General features: G+C 35.7%; 1 pseudogene; it reads right to left on the bottom strand.

Moving 5' to 3' along the window:
* Positions 1-218: 218 nt before the first annotated feature.
* LOC140510661 (guanine nucleotide-binding protein G(I)/G(S)/G(O) subunit gamma-5 pseudogene) lies at positions 219-454 on the bottom strand (annotated as a pseudogene).
* Positions 455-16,240: the final 15,786 nt, after the last annotated feature.

Below are 16,240 nucleotides of genomic sequence, written 5' to 3'. Positions count from 1 at the left end.
TCTGAATACTTCATTGTGTTTTTGCTAGTGTACAAAACATTGAAAACTCAGGTAGAAGAGAAAGTCTGCCACAAGTTGAAATTTGGATGATTAACTTGGCACGTTACACACATATAGATTACATTTTTGTGCAGGCTTCAGAATTCTCTCTCCTTTGAATAGTCACAATTCACATCACAGAACATCATGTCACATCACAGATCCACTGGATTCAGAGATCCTTCCCAAGTAGCTTAAGATCATCTTGCTACAGGAATGAACAGACTTTCTGGGGCCAGAAAGGATTAGTACTGGAAGATACCCCAGTCATCAAGGGATCATTTTGGGCATTTTGCAGGCAAAACTGTTTCAGATCAGCAGCATCTTCAGAAATCTTCATGTGGTAGAACCCAGTCTTGAGCCAGAGTTGCTGCACCACCTTTCTCATAGTGATGACATTGGAGCCCCTGGACATGGCACAAGGAGCTGGGGTCCATGATCAAGTGATTGGCAGTGGATGGTCAGGAAGATGTCCACTTGCTCCCTGGCTTTCTGGGTCTTATTGTCTTCTTCTGAGTTTGTGTTTGATCTTCCCTGTCTCCATATTAACTTTTATGGTTAGATTCTCTTTTGCTGTTTGCTCATTTTCTAGCCTATTTTTTTTTTAACTTTTAACTTTATGTTAAAGTTGTGCTCTGCTCTTAGGGTAGAGGGGACACTATCCTCAGCTTCAGGTTTTTTGTGCTGCTGGTTCTGGGTGTCTGTAAGCTAGTTCTGGGGGTCCATAAATTTTCTTCTAAGGTGGTAGGATCTAAGGAGATGTGTGGTCACAGCTCTCCTGGTCGGTACTCTGGTCTGTGAGCAGCCATAAGCGTTCTTTTCTATTTGAGAACTGTGACCAAAGTCCCTATTCCTCTACAACTGTATGCTTTAGTGTGCTAGTGCTCTTCCTTACCATGAGACTGATACTGGAACCATGTTTGGGCAATGCAACAGAATCCTGCACCTAATGTCAGCAAAGGACCCTCCGTAATCTCCTTTTGACCTGTTGTTTGATCCCCTTACCATCTGTGGACTGAGAGCTCAGGAAGCTGCTGTCACCAATTCAGTTATCTCCAAGGTCTATTACTGGCTTGCTGGAGCAGCCTGTGATAGATTGTGTTCCACTCTCATCCCAGCAAGATAGATTTTTCTTGCCAAACTTCTAAGTTGTCTTGGGTTGGAAAATTGTTTCACCCCACTGTTTTATTGGTTCTGCTGCTCCAGAATTCATTTTGAGGCATTATTTTAAAGATGTTTGTAGGGGAATTTGAGAGAGCCTGCCTTAGTGCCACCATCTTGGTTCTGCGTCTCCCCAAGTATTGCCCTTGACCCTAGTTCAGTTATGCTTTAATGTTGTTTTCACTTATGTTATTGTAGTCTTTGTGTATAATGTTATTCTGATTCTGCTTTCTTCTCTCTATATCAGTTGATACAAATCTTCTCCTTCTTTAAGTGATCCCTTACAAAACAATCTTTTATTTCAATCTCTATGTTTCAGATAGAAATCAGCCCTTTAGAGTCAATAGCTTTTGATCCTAAAAGAATTCTCTGAGAGGGTTCACCAAATCACAGCTTATAAAACAGCAGCTAGGTGGTACAGTGGATCAAGCACCAGTGCAGGAGTCAGGAGGACCTGAGTTCAAATCTCACCTCAGACACTTGACACTCACTAGCTGTGTGACCTTGGACAAGTCACTTAACCCCAATTGCCTCATCCTGGGTCATTTCCAGTTATCCTGATGAATATCTGGTCTAGATTCAGATGGCTCTGGAGGAGAAGTGAGGCTGGTGACCTGCACAGCTCTCCTTTACTCAAAACAAAATCAAGTGCAAGTCATGTCATTATTTCTCTGATAGTATGATCTTCTTCAGCAATGAAGGACGAACACACACACACACACACACACACACACACACACACACACAGCTTATAAAACAAAGCAAAACAAAAGAAAACATAGAGTCTCAAAACCAAAAAGATGATAAGGAAAATTGAATTGAGGACAAGAGGGAGAAAATACTTTGTAAGATGGAAGCAGGTAAATTCATTGAGGTTCAGAAGTTAGTGGGAGCTTCATTTTGCTGCTTATCTGATTAAATACAGCCATCACCTTCCTTAAGGCTGATGAGGATTTGTCTGACCATAGTTTTAATCTCAGTAACAGTAGTCTTTGTGACACATAACAGCAGAAGTAAAGGATGGGTTATTTTTCAAATTAGTTGGCTGTATTGCTTTCCAGAGAAAGAGAACAAGTGACCAAGGGAAGAAGAGATATTTTGCTTCTTGGCAATGGACTCCTGGAGGAAAACAAAACAAAGAAAAAGAACAGAGACCAAAAGGTAATTTTAGCTTTCCAAGTACAGAAAGGATAGAGTTTAAGAAACAAAATGTAAAGTGATGATGATTGTGACCTCCAGTTTGAATTTAGGACACAAAGATTCAGCTGCAGAATTTGATAAGTAATTTAGTAACAATCCAATTAGTCACATAGTTTTAACATCAAAGCAGGGCCATTGTACTTTTAGGACTGGGTTTTAATCTCAACTCTTCCATGAATCATTCTTGGAAAAATTTGCAAATTGGATTCATTGTCTGGAGCAGGAAGAAATCTTGGAATTGCTATATTCCTTTGTCTGATTTTTAGAAAATTTAATTTTTTTGTTCCATTTTAAGTTTCGAACTGTCTCCTTCCCTCCCTCCCTACCCCACACTAAAGAAGGACACCATTCAATAACAAGCAGACGCACACACATACACACACAAAATAAATCTAAATGGACTTATTTTTTAAAAAGAAATTGAATAGGCCATAAATGAGTTATCTGAGAAAAAAGCATTGGGATCACACACACACACACACACACACACACACACACACACAACCATACTATTCATACTTCTATTTTGTCATTTCTTTCTCTGAAGGTGGATAGTGTCTTCCTTCATAGGTCCTGTGTAGTTGATTGGAGTATTTACAATACTCAGAATAACTTAGTCCTTCACAGCTATTCTTTGAATAATATTGCTGTGTTACTGTATACAACGTTCTCTTGCTTGTGCTCATTTTACCCTTCATTATTTCATGTAAATTTTTCCATGCTTTTTCCAAAATCAGCCCACTCATCATTTTTTATAGCAGAATAGTATTTTAATATGTTTAGCCATTCCTCAGTTGATGGGCCTCTCCTCATTTTCCAGTTCTTTGCTATCACAAAGAGAACTGCTATAAATATTTTAGAAGACATAGATTCTTTCCCCTTTCCCCTGATCCCCTTGGGAAACAGACATAATAGTGGTTTTACTGGTTATACACAATTTTATAACATTTTGGCATAATTCCAGATTGCTCTACAAAATGACTGGATCAGTTCACAATTCCACCAACAATGTATCTCCATTCCAATTTTCCCACATTCCCTGCAGCATTTTTTATTTTCTCTTATCATTTTAGCCAATTTAATAGGTGTAAGATGATATCTCAAAGTTATTTTTATTTGTATTTTTCTAATCAATAATGATTTAGTCTTTTTTTTTCCACATAAAAACATTTAGCTCTTCCAAAAACTTCCTGTTCATGTCCTTTGACCATTTATCAGTTGGGGAATGATTCATATTTTTATCAATTTGGCAAAGTTTTCTAGATATTTGAGCTATATCTGAGAAACTGGTTAAGTATAATATCTAGAATTTTCCACTAACAACCATTACGAAATTTTCATTGTTTTCCTGGGGAGGGCACTTTGGTTACCATTTTGAGAACTGGACTTCTCTTGGTTCCCTCTGACTCTCTGTATTATTCTTATTCTCATAATTCTGAGAATGCTTACTAAAATAATATTTAAAATTCTACCTTGTTGCAGGAAACTTATACGTGAACAATATTGGGTCACTGGGTCAAGTATAGTTGTAAAAATTTTATTTTTAGGATAATCCAATACTCAGTCTTTTTCATTTATGACTCTTTTCCAGTCTTGATTAGTTGATATGTTTCTGTGATGGCTGGAGGATGCATTCCACCTTATCTTGATCAACATGACTCTTTAATCTAGCCCTTCTTGAGTTGCAATTTAGAACGAGCAGGGCTTTTAGATTTGGCAGCAATTAAAAGAAACACAAATAGCTTTGGAATATGTCTCAGAGGCAGTAGTACACCAGCTGAGAGAATATTATAAGGATTCCCCACTTTGAGAAAGGTGGATATATAGCACTTGAATTTACAAAACAGACAACTAATGGGATGCTTATTTACGTTACAAATGATTCCTTTACTATTCAAAAACATTTTTCTGCAGGGTTCCTTTAAATAGAAAGCCCATGTAGTACCCTGAATTTCTTTCTAACATTTGCTTTCTATAAACATTTAACTTAGTACTCAAATTTTCAAGATCGAATTGGTTGCATAAAAGTGAGATACTCTTGTATTAATTGTCTACTATGTGAAACCTCTTCTGGCAATTTAGCCAGGAAATTTGAAATGTTGAATGGCATTTGCAAAGATAATACTTAAAGTATGATTCTTCTGAGATCATGACATTTTTGTATGGTGTGCTACCATAGATCATAACTTGGGGAAGGAAGGGTTTGAAAAGATGGCTTAGGCAACAGGAAAAAATATTGTGTCATCGAAAGCATGGTTTAATTACTCACATGAGATCTGGCCTGGTCTTCTCTTTCTTCCATTCAAGTCCCTTTGCCCCACATTATACACTGGGAATATCCCAAGGTAGCTATTGACAGTAAGAAAAAAATAAAGTGTATAAAACAGTCATATAGCAGTAATAATTTGTGATAAAAATTTGAAAACAAGACATATGACTGCTGAATGGAGAATGACTGAATAAATCATGGTATATAGATGTACTAAGATATTTACTTTGCTATAAGGCATAGCAAATATGAAGAATTAGTAGAAATATGAGAAAACTTTTATGAAATAAGTGACACAGAATGAAGAAAAAGAATAGTCAAAAGAAATAATAACCACATTAACTACAACCAGTTAAATAGTCAACATGATCAAGCAATAAAACTCTGGTCAAACACAAAGGCCAGTGTTAGTACCAAGCTCTTAAAGTTAAATCTCTTCTTTCTTTTAATAATGCATACAACTTTTTAGAAAATGTGTTTTTTCAGGAAGTGTTGTTTAGTTATTTTTTGAAAATATTTGTTGTCAGATGATCACAGATGATGCTTTTAGTAAACAGAGGTGAATGAAAAGGTATCTTTGACTACTGACTCATATATCTATTTTCTTCTCTCTCTAAAATCATTTTTTTTAAGAAAGGCCTATAAAAACTCTTAGAAGCTACCCTTGATGAAAACACAAGCAAGGAATTGATGTAGATGACTTTCTACAGTGGATCATAATTTCTGTTTAAAAATTGAATTTTCAATTCAAAATTTCTCCCTTTTTTTACCCCTTTTTACCTCTTTCTCCATTGAGAAGTCGAGAAAAAAAACAACCCAATTATGAATGTATATATTTATGCAAATCAAGCTCCCCCATTAGCTCTTACAATGGACCATATCTTCATTCATCTGCTGAGAGATACAGAAAATATAAAATTCCTTTGTGTCTTTTATTTGTTGATTAAAAAATATATTCAGCAGGACTAAGTGTATCCTTATTGTTTTTCCTTAAAAATGGTATCTTATACTAATGTTAAAGTTGTACAATTATCTATGATCAATGTTAACATAAAGATTTTAATTTTCTTTCTAATGATCTTTTGCTTATCTATATGAACTGAATTTTTTTGAAAGAAAAAAAAGCATAAACCATGCTCAGGGGAGGCTAGTGCCATGGAGGATGTGCTGTACATACAGAAGAAAGATTTTCTATTGGTATAAAAATTCTCCAGTTGCTCTTCTTTGCTAATTATACTATGGTAAGTACATTAAGCCCTGAGATATTATGAAAGTGCTTGAAATAATATGTTGATGACTAATATGAAAATATGTTTAGTAAGAATGTATGTGTAGAACTCACATAAGATTGCATGCTGCCTCAAAGAGGGAGGGAAGGGAGAATGAGGGGAAAAGGAGGGGGAGAAAATTTAAGACTTATGGTAGTGATTGTTGAAAACTGGAAACAAATAAATTAATTAAATTTAAAAAAATATAGTATGTTAAAAGCATTTGGCTTAAACATAACTGCCTGAAAAACAAAGTGGATGAAAAGAACTTAAGAAATCTGCAACATGCAGTTGGCATTATAGCAGTTGATCAGTTTTTATATCTTTTGAATTGGTACTATAGATGGAGATTAAGCTGATCCCAGAATTCATTAGGAGGAGATGATTGGTGTGGATTAGATTTGAGAAACTGTGCTATGCTTTGAGTGACCTTAATTAGGTTGCTTGCTGCTATAAAAAGCTTTCTCTCTCTCTCTCTTTTTCTCTAATCTCTTCCTGTGAAAACAGATATTAATGACGTTTGGAATATTATTGCCTCAGAAGAACCAAAATCCCAGGTGTTGCAAAGGACAGTGGAAAGATATTTCGTGGTTTTAAGTAGGTTGAGGCATATTGTCAGAGAGATGTTTGTATGGGTGTTAGAAGTGGTATAAAAGATATCGTAAATGACATTTATAACTAAACAAATGAAGTGGACATAGCAATCAATCAACAAGTATTTATTAAGCACCTAGTATATAACAAGTATGGGGGATATGAAGGTAAAGAACTAAACAGGTATTGAATTATTCATGGATAGCTATGAAATATTGAAAAAATCAAAAGTTCTCCAATGCATTGTGTGGTTATTCAGGGGAGGGCTAATAGAAAGAAATAGACAAAAGTGAGAAAACTGGGCAGTTTATAATTTGCACTGACGGATTAAGTGTCCATACTAATGAGATCATAGCCATCTAAATTTCAGGGTATTTACATTTAATTCCAAATTATCCATTTCAAGTTCCTCACAACAAAATTTGAATTTTAGCCTATTTCAACTGATACTTTACATCTCATGCATGTATATGTGCTCAGGGAGGGCATACAAATAAATTTAACATAATTCCAAAGTGGGGAAAGAATAGGGCAGGGAACCCAGAAGGAAAATCTGTGGCCCAAAATATGCATTCCAAAGATAATATTATTGCCTTTCTTCAATCATGTACTATTCTGGGATAGTTGGCTACCAGTCAAACTAGATATTTGATTTTTGGATAAATTGGTTATAAAGATAATCTATATTAATATTCAGTGACAAATAGTTCCTTGAAACCAGAAACTGGATATGAGACTTTTCCTAATCCTTCAAGAGATTACCTTCCAATGGGGAGACGATATAGCAGAGTTGATAGAGCACTTGCTCCTGGGTCTGGGGACTTGAGTTCAAATCCCACCTTTAATACTCTTGGTATGACCTGAGACAAGACATGCAATATCTCAGCACCTTAGTTTCCCCATGTGCAACATGAAGGGTTTAGACTAGAGGTCCTTTGAGGTGCCTTCTAGATTAATGATCTTATGATGTCCTTCCCTGCCCTCTCACCCTCAACTGTGTATTTGTTATATGTTTGGTATATGTATAGATGTGTTTTATGATGTACATATGTACATACTTTTTTTTTCTGTTACACTAGAAACTCCCTAAGGGAAGAAGTACCTTTAATTTTGTCCCCGACACTTGGTGGTTCCCTATGACAATGGAATCACATGTAATCCCTATCCCTATCCACGACATCTAACACAACGCCTGGAACATAGCAAGTATTTAATAAATGCTTGTTTGCTTGATAGTTACAGTGCCATTTGCATGTATGTCTTTAGTAAATATTGTTGATGACTCCACTAAAGTCATTTTTCAATTTATTGACATGTTCTGGACATGTCTTTGGGTTCCCAAATGTTTTTTCCAGCAGAATGAAAGCCTTAATGGGTCTTAGCAAGTTGCCAAGGCTTTCAGTCTAAGCCTGGTCATGAACATCATCTATCATACAAGAACCAGTCTGTCCTTCTAAGTAAAGGTAATGCTATAACAAGAACTTTGGCCAGTGATATCTAAAGGCACATTGTGATCAGTACTGGCTGAGAGTATAGCCACACAGATGAAATCACAAGAAGTGACGCTTAATTAGTAATGATGATGATAAAGATGAAGATAATGATGATGTCCAGTTTTCTAAGAATCTATGCAAAAATATGAGCAGCGTTTAATTTCAGTGATCTTTCTATGGTTTCCTCAAAAGTACAGAGGGGCTTTTTTGGTCTGAGTTTTTAAAAGTATTTCTATGGATGCTAACTTTGAAAAAATATTTCTCTATGTTTTTTATCTTTCTACTTAAATTTCATTTTATTTTTGATGCTGTTTGTTTTCACATCACATTCCTCTTCAAATGTATTCTATCGCCCTCATCCAAATGAACTATCTCTTATAACAATGCTTAAAAAAGGGAATGAAAAAGTAATTTTTCAAAACTGACTAACACATTATATGCAATATTCCATATCTATATTCTCCCATCTCTGCAATGAAGGGGGAGAAGTACATTTTAAAATTCTTTCCCAGGGCCAAGATTGGCCATAATAATTGTTCAGGGATCATATACATGCATACACATTTGTGTGTGTGTATGTATACACACACACACATATATACACGTATGTACATATATGTATATATAACTATATATATATTTTCCATTATGCCATTTTGGGAATTAGATGAATTAGAGGTTGGACAACTGACTCCTGTATAGGGAGTAAACACAGATGCATTCAAGTTGCTTGCGTGATTGTGGAGCATTTTCTGGGGCCAGATGGCACCAAAGACAACCTCAAGTCAAATTTTAAGACAGATTTATTTGGAGAGATACCCTGGTATACCAACTGGGGAATGGAGGAGGAGAAAGAGATCCTGGAAAGCTGTGAGGTATTTATTTGGAGGTTCTCACTGTTGAGGGACAAAGAATAGTCATGGCCAATCCAGGGATGAATAAAAGCAGATGGGTGTTGGTAAATGTTTAACAATAGGCTCTCCCCCCAAAACATGTACACATAGTATACTTTAAAGTTTAATCTGCATTATTAACTTTTTCTCCATCACTTTTAATGTCAACCAACAAAACAGTAACTCAAGGCCTGATTTGTAGCATTCTGTGATGTAAATGAAAATTTAACATTGAAATTTTAACCCTGAAAACTGAACAATCAGCTGTCTCATGAGATGGTTTGAGCTGGCTGTAGTACATCCTTGAAAAAGCTTCCCTCAAGCATATGGACAACGCAAAACACATATACAAATAAAGAGGAAGCATACCTTCTCATTGCTTCTTACTTGGATTTCTCACCCTGGGCGGTACTGCCACCTGGAAGTACCTTCCTCTGATCAGTCAATACTTCCTGGAGCTTCCATTGTAAGGAATTACTTAGAGCAGACGCATTCATTTCTCCATTCTTTTCTGAGCTACATTCCTGATTTCTGGACTTCTTTCTCCCTCTCTCTTCCTTTTCAGCTTTATTTTATGTGTTGCCTTCCCCCAATTAGAGAGGGCCCTCCTTGAGGGCAGGAACTTCTTTAGCATAATAAACACTGCCTACTTGACTCAAGTTCTATGCAAAGATAGGCTAAAAGTGTTTCCTTTTAGTGTTCTTTAAATCTTAGTGCCATAAGGCAAAATCCCGGTTATTTTACTCAAGATTTTATGCTTTAATTTTTCAAGAATCTGTGATGGGTACATTCTTCACCAATACAGATTGTAACTCCTCCATGACTTGGGTAGATGGTCATATTTTAATTTGTCAAAATACATTTTTTAATGAAAAAAATTAAGCTCCAAATTCTCTCTCTTCGCCCTCTCCTCTACTTATTGAGAAAGTGAAAAATGCCATATTGGGAGTTATAGTAAGTCTTAAATTCATCGGCCTTCTCCCAACTCAGCCATGAACCTCTTAGAACTTAGCTAGGGTTGTGCTTAGACGATAGACAGTCTGTCAGATCCTTTCTAGCATTTTATGAGCTTTCCAAGTGTGAACTCCAGTAGCATAGCCTTTGAGAGGCAACCTCGACATCAAATTGAAGCATCAGAGTAGGACATTATTAGATACACTTATATCTAATAACACATGGAAGTGCATAAAAAAGGACTGTACAGATCTAGGTTTGATTGCTGCCAATGGGGTAGTGGGGTGCTACTGAGGCAAAAGAAGTAGACTGGTAAACACTGATGTGCACAGCCAAGTTTTAGAACATCTCAGTGTCCCGAGACCTTCAAAGATACCGAACATTTTTGCTGTCAGATAGTTTGGAACTTTTTGTCCTTTCCAACTGACATGGAAATAAACAGAGGCTTATGGCCTAGAAGACATTAGTGTCAATTTAATGGAAATCAGGCAACGGGCCTAAAGAAAAATCAGGAGATAGGCCAAAAGAAACAGTAAGGCAGTAAGTTCTCTTTTTTCAGCTCTCTGCCTTATTAACATGTAGTTGTAAATTTGTATTCTGTAAGCAGATGCTCATATTCTGAAACATCTGGTGGTAGGGGCAAGAGTGGAAAGAGGGTAGAGGTGGCCAGGACAAGGCCAAGACCTATTGTGTGAGCCAGAGAACTGTCATGGAGCTAGCAACTGCTATAAATGATAGCTGTGTGTTGTGATGGAAAGAATGCAAGGCTAAGAGTTGGGAAACCTAGGTTCTGGTCTTCACTTTGGGGCTAACTGTTGATAGGCCTCTCAGTATTCTCTGCTGGGCAATGAGTAGTTTGGACTACAACTTCCCTTAGGCCCTTTCTAGCTTAGATCTTATCTATCTTTGATTCTGAGATTGTTCTGAGTGCTAAGTTCTATTCTGAACTCATCATCCCTTTGAACTCTGGACTCTTCTGTTAGGACTGCTTTAAGAAAGTTTCCAGACCCGCTAATGTTTCATGAGACTTTACAATAAATCTCTTTCAGTTCTTGTGGGATTTATCTTTCATACTCTGACATGTTTTTAATTGCTGAAGGCATGGATGAGGAGGGAAATGGAAGTTTTGGCAAATCATGTTTTCTATCTTTCACTTACTTTTTTTCTTTTTTCATTAATTCATTTGTTTTCAGTTTTCTACAATCACTTTCATATATCTTTAATTTTCCTCTCTCCCTACCCCCCCTTCTCCTCCCTCCACGAGATGGCATGCTATCTTATGTAGGTTCTAAGTATACATTTTTATTAAATACATTTTCACCTTAGTCATGTTGCATAGAAGAATTAAAATGAAAGGGAGAAACCATGAAAACAAAGCAAAACCAGACATAACACAAGAGGAAATGGTCTGCTTCATTCTGAGATCCAATTCCATGGTTCTTTCTCTGGATGCAAAAGGCATTTTGCCTCAAGAGTCCATTGGAAATTTTTCAGGTCCTTGCATTGCTGTGAAGGGCTAAGTCTATCGGAAAAATTCCTTGCACACTGTGGTTGTTGCTGTGTACAAAGTTCTCCTGGTTCTGCTCCTTTCACTCAGCATCAGTTCATGTAAGTCCTTCCAGGCCTCTCTGAAGTCTTCCTGTTCATTGTTTCTTATAGTACAATACTATTCCATTGCATTCATACACCACAACTTGTTCAGCCATTCCTCAATTGATGGGCTTCCCCTTGATCTCCAGTTCTTGGCCACCACAAAGAGAGATGCTATAAATAGTTTTGTACATGTGGGACCCTTCCCATTTTTATGATCTAGAAGCAATATTGCTGTGTTGAAGGGTATGCACATTCTTGTAGCCCTTTGGGCATAGTTCCAAATTGCTCTCCAGAATGGTTGGATTGCTCACAGCTTCACCAACAATGAAGAAATGTTCCAACTCTCCCACAACTTCTCCAACATTTATCATCTTCCTCTTTTGTCCTGTTAGCCAATCTGATAGGTGTGATGTGGTACCTCAGAGTTGTTTTGATTTGCATCTCTCTAATCAGTAATGATTTAGAGCATTTTTTCATATGATTATAGATAGCTTTAATTTCTTCCTCTGAAAATTCCCTGTTCATATCCTTTGACCGTTTATCAATTAGGGAATGATTTGTATTCTTCTACATTTGACTCAGTTCTCTATATATTTTAGAAATGAGGCCTTTATCACAGACAGTAGTTGCAAAAATTCTTTCCCAGTTTTCTGCTTCCCTCTTAGTCTTGGTTACGTTGGTTTTGTCTGGGCAAAAACTTTTCCATTTAATGTAATCAAAATTATCCATTTTGCACTTCATAATGTTCTCTGTCTCTTGTTTGGTCGAAAATTTATCTGTTCTCCATATATTTTACAAATACACTATTCCTTGCTCCCCTAATTTGTTTATAGTATCAATCTTTATACCTAGATCATGTATCCATTTAGACTTTATTCTTGTGTACAGTGTCAGGCATTGGTGTATGCCTAGTTTCCACCACACTGTTATCTAGTTTTCCCAGCAATTTTTGTCAAAGAGTGAGTTCTTATCCCAGAAGCTGGGGTCCTTGGGCTTATCAAACAGTAGATTGCTATATTCATTGACTATTATGTCTTGAGTCCCTAATCTATTCCACATTTCTAACCCTCTATTTCATTAGCCAGTACCAAGTGGTTTTGATGATTATTGCTTTATAATGCGATTTGAAATCTGGTAGGGTGAGGCCACCTTCCCTAGCATTTCTTTTCATTAGTTCCCTTGATATTCTGGACCTTTTATTCTTCCAGATGAATTTTGATATTATTTTTTCTAGTTCTAGAAAATAATTATCTGGTAGTTTGATTGGTATGGCACTGAACAAGTAAATTAATTTAGGTAGGATTGTCATTTTTATTATATTAGCTGGGCCTATCCACGAGCAACTGATATTTTTCCACGTACTTAGATCTGACTTTATTTGTGTGAAAAGTGTTTTGTAATTGTGTTCATGTAGTTCATATAGGGTTTGTTTTGGCAAGTAGACTCCCAGATATTTTATAGTGTCTACCATAGCTTTAAATGGGATTTCTTTTTCTATCTCTTGCTGTTGGGCTTTTTTTTAGTAATATATAGAAATGCAGATGATTTATATGGGTTTATTTCGTAACCTGCAACTTTGCCAAAGTTACTATTTCAAGTAGTTTTTTACTTGATTCTCTGGGATTTTCTAAGAATATCATCATATCATCTGCAAATAGTGATAACTTGTTTTCTTTCTTGCCTGTTTTAATTCCTTCAATTTCTTTTTCTTCTCTTATTGCTAAAGATAGCATTTCTAGTACCATATTGAATAACAGTGATGATAATACACATTCTTGTTTCACTGCTGATCTTATTGGAAATGCATCTAACTTATCCCCATTACATGTAATGCTTGCTGATGTTTTTAGGTAGATATGGCTTATTATTTTATGGAAGGCTCCATTTATTCCTATGCTCTCTGGTGTTTTCAATAGGAATGGGTGTTTTATTTTGTCAAAAGCTTTTTCTGCATCTATTGAGATAATCATGTGGTTTCTGTTAGTTTTGTTGTTGATAAGATCAATAATGCTGGTAGTTTTCCTAATACTGAACCAGCCCTGCATTCCTGGTATAAATCCTACCTGATCATAATATATTATTCTTGTGATAAGTTGCTGTATTTTGCTAATATTTTATTTAACATTTTTGCATCTATATTCATTAGAGAAATTAGTCTATGATTTTCTTTCTCTGTTTTGGCTCTTCCTGGTTTAATTATCAGAACCATATTTGTGTCATAAAAAGAATTTGATAGGACTCCTTCTTCACCAATTTTCCTACATAGTCTATATAGTATTGGAATTAACTGTTCTTTAAATGTTTACTAGAATTCACTTGTAAATCCATCTGACCCTGGAGATATTTTCCTAGGGAGTTCATTGATGCTTTATCAATTGATAGCTTGTTCAATTTTTTTTTCTGAGATGGGGTTATTTAAGTATTCAACTTCCTCTTCTATTAATCTGGACAATTTATATTTTTAAAAAATATTCATCAATCTCATTTAGATTGTCAAATTTATGGGCATACAGTTGGACAAAGTAATTTCTAATTATTGTTTTAATTTCTTCCTTGTTGGAGGTGAGTTCACCCTTTTCATTTTTGGTATTGGTAATTTGGTTTTCTTCTTTCTTTTTTTAAATCAAATTGACCAAAAGTGTATTAATTTTATTGTTTTTTCATAAAACCAACTCTTAGTTTTATTTATTAGTTCAATAATTTCTTAATTTCAATTTTATTATCTCTCCTTTGGTTTTCAATATTTCTAATTTGGTATTTATTTGGGGATTTTCAATTTGTTCTTTTTTGAGCTTTTTCAACTGCATGCCCAATTCATTGATCTCTTTCTCTAATTTATTCATGTAGGCATTCAATGATATAAACTTCCCCTAAGAATTGTTTTTGCAGTATCCCATAATTTTTGTTAGGTTGTCTCATTATGGTCATTCTCTTGAACGAGTTGATAGTTTCTATGATTTATTGTTTAACTCACTCATTCTTTAGGATTAGATTATTTATTTTCCAATTAATTTTTAGTTTATCTTTTCATGGGTTTTATTATATATAATTTTTATTGCATTATGATCTGAGAATGATGCATTCACTATCTCTGCCTGTCTGCACTGGATTGTGAGGTTTTTATGTCCTAGTACATGGTCAGTTTTTGTATATGTGCCATGTGCCACTGAGAAAAAGGTATATTCCTTACTATCCTCATTCAGTTTTCTCCAGAGATCTATCTCATCTACCTTATCCAGAGTTTTATTCACCTCCTTAGCTTCTTTCTTGTTTATTTTGAGGTTAGACTTATCAAATTCAGAGAGGGGGAGGTTGAGGTCTCCCACTTTGTGTAGTTTTGCTGTCTCTTTCTTCCTGTAACTCCCTTAACTTCTCCTCTAAGAATTTGGATGCTATACCACTTGGAGCATATATGTTTAGTAATGAAATTGCTTCATTGCCTATTGTACCTTTTAGCAGGATATAGTTTCCTTCCTTTCCTCTTTTGATTATATCTATTTCTGCTTTTGCTTTGTCTGATTTTTTTACATCAGCTGAAGCACAATATATTCTGCTCCAACATTTTACTTTTATCCTATGTATATCCCCCTGTTTCAAATGTGTTTCTTGTAAACAACATATTGTTGGATTATGATTTTTAATCCATTTTGCTCTCTGCCCCCTTTTTATGAAAGAGTTCATCCCATGTACATTCACAGTTATGATTAGTATCTGTGTCTTTCCCTCCATCCTCTTTCCCCCCATTCGTGCTTTTAGTTCTCCCTTCTTCCTTCCCTTCCTCAATAGAGTTTTAATTTTTTAATTTTTCACCACTGCCTCCCTCAGTCTTCACTCTCTTCTTTCAGCCTCCCTTCCTTTACTCCCCATTTTTCCTTACTACTTCTTCCCTCCTCTTTAGCCTCCCTTCCTTTTCCTTTCCCCTTTCTCCTCCTATTGCCTATAGAGTTAGTTAGATTTCTATACTTAATTGAGTTTATTGTTCCCTCCTTGAACCAAATCAGATGAGAGTAAATCTCAAACAATGCTCATCTCCCTCCCCTCTTTCCTTCTACTGTAATATGTTTTTGTGCCTTTTCCTATGACATAATTTACTTTACTGTCTCCTTCTTTTCAAATCTCCCATTATAATCCCTTTGCACCCTAAAATCACATTTTTTATCATTACATCATTTCATTTATATCCACTCCCTCTTTCTATTTATATTTCTTTTATATATTATAATAAATACACAATTCTTAAGATTAACAAGTATTATCTTCCCTTATAGGGATGTAAACAGTTTACTCATATTGAATAACATGTTTTTTTTCCTCCTGTTTATCTTTTTATGCCTCTCTTGAGATTTGTGTTTGAATATCAAATTTTCTACTAATCTCTGTCCTTTTCATCAGGAAGGTCTGGAAATCCCTTATTTCATTGAATGTCCATCTCCTTGTCTGAAATATTATGCTCAATTTTGCTGGGTAATTGATCCTTGATTGTAGTCTCAGCTCATTTGCCTTATGGAATATCATATTCTGATCCCTCCGATCTTTTAGTGTAGAAGCTGCAAGGTCCTGTGTGATCCTGAATGTAGCTCCTTGATATTTGAATGGTTTCTTTCTGGTTGCCTGCAGTATTTTCTCCTTCACTTGATGGCTCTGGAATTTGACAATGATATTCCTTGGTGTTTTCAGTTTGGGATCCCTTTCAGGAGGCGAATGGCAGATTCTTTTGATGAGTGTTTTGTCCTCTGGATCTAGGACCTCTGGGCAATTTTCCTTGATGATTTCTTG

The sequence above is a fragment of the Notamacropus eugenii genome, chromosome 6 (genome assembly GCF_028372415.1).
Source record: "Notamacropus eugenii isolate mMacEug1 chromosome 6, mMacEug1.pri_v2, whole genome shotgun sequence".
Taxonomy (NCBI): Eukaryota; Metazoa; Chordata; class Mammalia; order Diprotodontia; family Macropodidae; genus Notamacropus; species Notamacropus eugenii.
This window is presented reverse-complemented; position numbering and strand designations above follow the sequence as displayed.